The sequence below is a fragment of the Morone saxatilis genome, unplaced genomic scaffold (assembly GCF_004916995.1).
Source record: "Morone saxatilis isolate NCDOM2014 unplaced genomic scaffold, NCSU_SB_2.0 Contig15, whole genome shotgun sequence".
Lineage (NCBI taxonomy): Eukaryota > Metazoa > Chordata > Actinopteri > Moronidae > Morone > Morone saxatilis.
This window is the reverse complement of record NW_023339707.1, coordinates 543,306-549,224: the sequence shown is the minus strand read 5'-3', so window position 1 is coordinate 549,224 and position 5,919 is coordinate 543,306.

Genomic DNA, 5,919 nt, shown 5'->3' with positions numbered 1-5,919 from the left:
CACTCTCACAGTTGGTGGAGGGGGAGCAAATTTCTGATTTGCAACACTCTGAGGACATGTTTATTATCTTTGTGTATGAAAACAAAAAAACACAAATAAGGCAGTGAGAAAAATCCCAGGATAAAGTGGCTAAAGATCAGAAAATGGGAGATTTTATGGTCATAAGTGGCACGGGCTGATGGTTTAGGTTTTTCGGCTGTAGTGGTAACTACTAATTAGGCTTGAAATACAGAGATCACCCTTCCATTCTCACATTGAGTGTGTGAAGTGTGATTGAGTGATAGAATTTGGAACATTTAATTGACTTTTAAAATATTTTCTCACATCATTTGGAGCTCCCAAAATGGAAAAGCCATACTCAAACTACCGCGACAGCTTGTACAAGTTGTAACTAAAAGGCAGCCTGAAACCTAAACAGCATTTCCACTGCCATTATTGGAGCAGAAGTGAATATCATGAATGAGTTATGAAGATTTTAGGATCTAAAAATGGGCTCACAGTCCAGATCAGGGTGAGAAACCTTTTTCTACTGAATGAGCCAGACTCTGCTTGCTGATGCAGCTACACTCTTCGGGCAAAAAAAGAGAAATAAAAAATGGGTCTGATAGCAGGAAACAGAATCAGCTTGCTGCGACCCTGAGGTCAACAATCATCCAACACACTGTTGATCCAACTTGAGACATTCACTGTCACTTCCCATTTTGGACATTCTTTGACTCAAACCAAACTGTCCCATTGCATATAAAGGTCACTTTGACTTTTGCACTTTGACATACCATGTCAGATATCAGATTGCTATATTTATTGGGCACGTTCATGGTCCCCAGAGAATAAAACCTTTTGATTAGAATGTACCTGTTGTGTCACCTTTGAGTGGATTTGGGTTTATTCTTAGTCTATCACATCTGACCACAAACACTGAGGAATATCAAGAAAATTCATGCCTTCATTTATAATAAAACAAGTATCAGAAATAACCACAGCAGCTCCTCTGGCACATTCTTCACATCAACTGCTTCATAACTGCAGGGTTATTGCATTTCATTAGACTGTATCCAGCCCTTTCTACACATTAGCACTCTGTGGCACAGCAGAAGCACTCTGTGTTCGTTCTTGTAGTTTGACAAAATAATCTTAAAGGTCCAGTGTATAACGTTTAGGATTATGTTTTCTTTAGTGTATAATCACCTGAAAATAAGAATTGTTATGTTTTTCTTACCTTAGAATGATTCTTTTTATCTACAAATGATAGCCTTCTATGGAGTCCACCATTAACCAACAAATCAAACACTGGCTCTAGATAGGGCTGTTTCACGGCCACCGTAGTCTCCAGTTAGTGAAGCAAGGGAGTTGCCACCTACAATGCTAGATGCCAATAAATCCTACAATATTGTATAATTGTAATATTGATATTGTGTAAATAATCAAGCGCCTCTTAATTAATTTCCATTTCTTTCCATTCACACTCCAACATAGCAGGTGGCAGTAATGCATTTTAATTCTAGTTGGCAGTGTTACAGTGGAGTGCAATTCATTTGCCAAAAAAGAGACAAAAAACACAATAAAAGTTCAAAATGAATTTGACTAAAAGCATTTGTTTTCTAATTTTCTATAGATATTGTGATAATGTTGTTGAATTCTTTTGGTCATGATAATCGTGTAGTGAAAATCTGATATGGTGACAGCCCTAATTGAAACCATTTCAATGTTGGAAAAAATATTAAGGATATAATATGTTATGTGTTTTTTGAATATCTTAATATTTTTATTGTTTAAATAGTTTTTTACTTTCATCTAGTGCATTGAGCCTTACCTTACAAAATCAAGACTGCCTTTTTAGTAAAGTTCACAGTTTCTTTTGTCTTTTTCACAACATTGAATACACACAGGTATGACGACTCCATCAAACAACGGAGTGCCAATAGGGCAAAGTGAGACTGATTTGAGTTCACAAAGCAACAGCTACTGATGGCTTTAAACTTTAAACTGAAACTTTAACTCTTTTCGGCACCTCAGTTGTAACTTTTTTCAAAAACTTTTGTGCCAACTGCCACCAACTTATTTCAGTGTGTCATCTTTACAGAGGCATACATATATCAGAAGCTCCAAACACTCCACATGTTAGAATGTTGATTGTAACACTCAACAGTTTTAAATGGTTTTGCTGCAAATTTTCAACTAAGAGAACATTTTTGCCTTTACTTTATCTCTTCTCTTTATTAACACATTTTGTCTCTCCTTCCCATTATTTTTCATCAAAAGAGATTAAACCATTTCAGCATTAGGATACGTTATGTTACACTTGAATACAGTTTAAACTACAGAAGTAACAGTATGTTGCTTTAGTTGTCTTTTCTGTTCAATATTTCCATAATAGTGTCAAGACACATGCTGCTTGGAGTAGCTGTAGGAAGCACAAGGTTTCTACTTGCACCCAAACAGCCGTACAAATGTGTAGTGAGTGGACCACAGCACACCCTCCCACTGCAGATGTACATTCATTCAAAGCAGGAGCATTAGAAATGCCGATCAACTCGGCAGCGCAGGGGAGAAGCTTTCCTTTCAGCGTTTTGCTGTTGTCTAGCTCAATCGTGTCACTTTGAGGGAGTCTATTCAGAGGTATTCATGCATCTGCCTTCAGGCTACAATGGTCGCCACTTTATAAACTGTCAGCCTGTTTGCCTCAAGCCTTTGGTTCGTGTTTCCTTTTCTTTAATAAGCTTGGAGGAGTTCATCAACTGCTTCAATGGTAAATGCTGGCTCAAAATAACAGACGGGCCTCCTAGTCCATTTTAGATTTTTTCCCCCCCTTTTTTTCTTGTTAGCAACTGTTTGTGCATAAGCAGACGTGCGGGTTGTTTTCTTTCCACATGCTCATCATCTATAGCTGCTTGAGCAGGGCAAAAAATGATAAAGAATGCTGACTCTGAAGTCAGCATTTGTGAAAAAAGTAAATTCTTCAAGTCAGGTCTTTTTTACAATTTTCAAACATTAACCTCTCTCACTGATTCCTGCTAAAATCAGACTGCACATCATCATCCCAGAAGATGATTTTGATATGATTATCAAGATACTTTTAACTCACCAAAAACATGACAATATGACAGTGTTGGTAAATTGAATTATTGATTGTGTTTTAATAAAGAATTACACATTATTTGTTCACAGATCATGTAGTTTGGAAGCAGTATGCTAGAAAGGATTTTATTTGTAAATCTATTGTGTTGTAATACTCTACAGTTTTGTACATCATGTTTAAGCACACTGTCATGCACAGCTCCATTTCACTGAGGAAATCCTGCAGTCTGTTCTTGTATTAAGGATTAATCTGTGTAGCTACATTTACATCAGAGACACAGGTGTAATATTGATCTATGGGTGCACACATCATTCTGATTGGCTGTGGTTATTTAGACAAATGTACTCAATATATACTCAAGCAATACATCTCCGCTGCATACAGCACTATATCAGTAACTCGTTGAATTAAAATAGTTTATCACAAATGTAAATGACCTCCTCAACTCAGGAAAATGCTAATTATTAAATATTTTAGTGTTAAATGTTTCCAATCCAGCCATGCATTTCACCAGCCACAGTGTGGTGCTCGAAAGGTCTGCCGCCATTGGACAGTCTGAAGAGACACAATGCATTTTTTGGGGGGCAGTTGAGGATGTCCAGTAAGCTCACACACGTACAGTTGGAATGCACTCAGTTTGATGTTGTACTTAGTATGAAATGTATGGCAGAGAGAGGATGTGTCACAGTTGATGCTGTGACGGTGACACTTGGGGGGTGTCTTTCCTTGGTTTTTTGTTTCTCCTGGGTTCTGTGGTGGTGCGTGTGTGTTATGGCCTGGCAGTGAGCTGATCACCTGGTGGAGGTTGCACACCTGCTGGCAATCCTCATCGGCGCCTGGCCTTAAGAGTGAGGTTTCGAGACTCGTCGGCCAGATATTCCTTACCCATGGGTTGAGTACTTCAGCGGGCCGGAATTAGTCTCTAGAGTTTTTTTAGTTTACAGTGAGTTTCTCTGTCAAGACCAGAACTAAACTTTTGTGTTTTCGTCTCTCTTTTACAAGATCCTGCACCCGGAAGTGTTTTGTGCCTGCCTGGAGGATCTTTTTGGAGCCGGCTGGTTGCCACTGTTCAGGACCTGGGCCTGCCCTCTGCTCTCACCTTGCCTTTTTCAAGCCACAGCTTCGCCTCTACTCAGTTCTTTGTATAAAGACCCCTGACCCTCAACCTGGAGTGATCTGCATTCCGCACCCCGGTCCTCAGTCCTACCAAACTAACAGGATGACATGCAGCAACCCTGGGCCACTGCAGAAGGGCTCCAGCCTTGGGTAGCAGAGCTCTACCAGCGTTGATCGTATCTATAGTATCTGGGCGCCCCGATAACACGTTTATTTGTCACCAGTGCAAGGACAAGTTGCTAGGTATCAACCTGCAATACCAGGCATAAGGTATCATCGGGTTTAAACACGGAAGCGACGTGCCACCTAATCTTCTCGTTCAGACAGTCACAAATTATTCTTCATAGAAGATCCATATTTGCGAAGCACTCCGCTGTCCACCGATCCATGAAACATGTACATATTAAGTCAGAAGGCCTTCAATATACTAATTGTACTTGCACGAAGGCCTTGGTAGACCAATCAAATGGTGAGTTTAGGCTCTTACTTAAGATATACCTGATCTATATAACCGGAAATTATTGTAGCAGCGTTTCAAATTATAATTCTTCAGGTGATGTATGGGTCGACATTGTGCAGCGCTCCATTGTAGTGTTATGCAATTTACATCATATCCAGTCTGCGCTACGTTAAATAACTAGCGAGCGATTAGTCAAGGGTAACGAGCACCATTGCTGGAGCGATCTATTTGCATAGATACGTCTCTCATAAAGTCTTGTAAAATCTCTATTGCAACTACGACACTGCGATTATATAAAAAGTAGGACATCCAATTTGGTGTGTGAATAATACGCGTGGAGACATGTATAAGAGTGCTTCTGTGTGATTATTGAATTTAGAGAGAGATGTGAACATAGGACTCTCGCTGGGCTTCAGTTACCAGACCTTCTAACTTCCGAGATAGCGTATCGCTTAATTTTTTGATTGCTGTTTCCAGTCCACTACACCCTAGTTATATAGCACAAATACAGACCGAAAGACAGCTGAATATGGTGTGAGTTATTCTATTGAAGCAATTCCAATCCCTTTGATAGAGTAGAGTCTCAACTAACCACCTGGGTGTGAAAACTAGTGACAAGCAGATTGAATTTGTAATTCCCTCTCAGTATGGCTCTGTTTTGTTTTAACACACCTTACTATTCTAAAACACACTTTGAGACTCAATAAAAAGCCATTCCCATTATGGAAACTGAACACAAAAGACAATTACTGATGACTTACAAGAAAGCTATGAAACCGAACGACTGAATGACTTGTGCATTATGCCGCGATGGATAAGCTACAAGACAGGAGGACGTTCACAAGTCAAATCTCAAGCTCTCTATATGGTTGTAATTTTATCATTTTGCGCATATGCCCATAGCTGTAAACCAAGGAAACTCAATGCATGTACTGTATTATTCACCAGTCATTTAACCATACATTGTCAGCCTTGATTAAGTTGTTTTGGTGATATGATCCCTTTAAAACAGACTAGTGAAAGCAAAATGGAAAAAACGATGTCACGATGACAGTATTCAACATATAAACACATTACACAAAGCTTAAGGCCACGTTTAGGATATTATCTGGGCATCATGTTGCTAAGGTGGAAGGAAGTGGCAATCCGTTCATTGGATTAGATTAGGTTAGATTCAACTTTTGACAAAGTTAAAAGTACTAAGGACAATGAAATGCAGCTAAAAAAAAAAAAGCCTACCTGGACAGATGAACTAGGCTCCAAA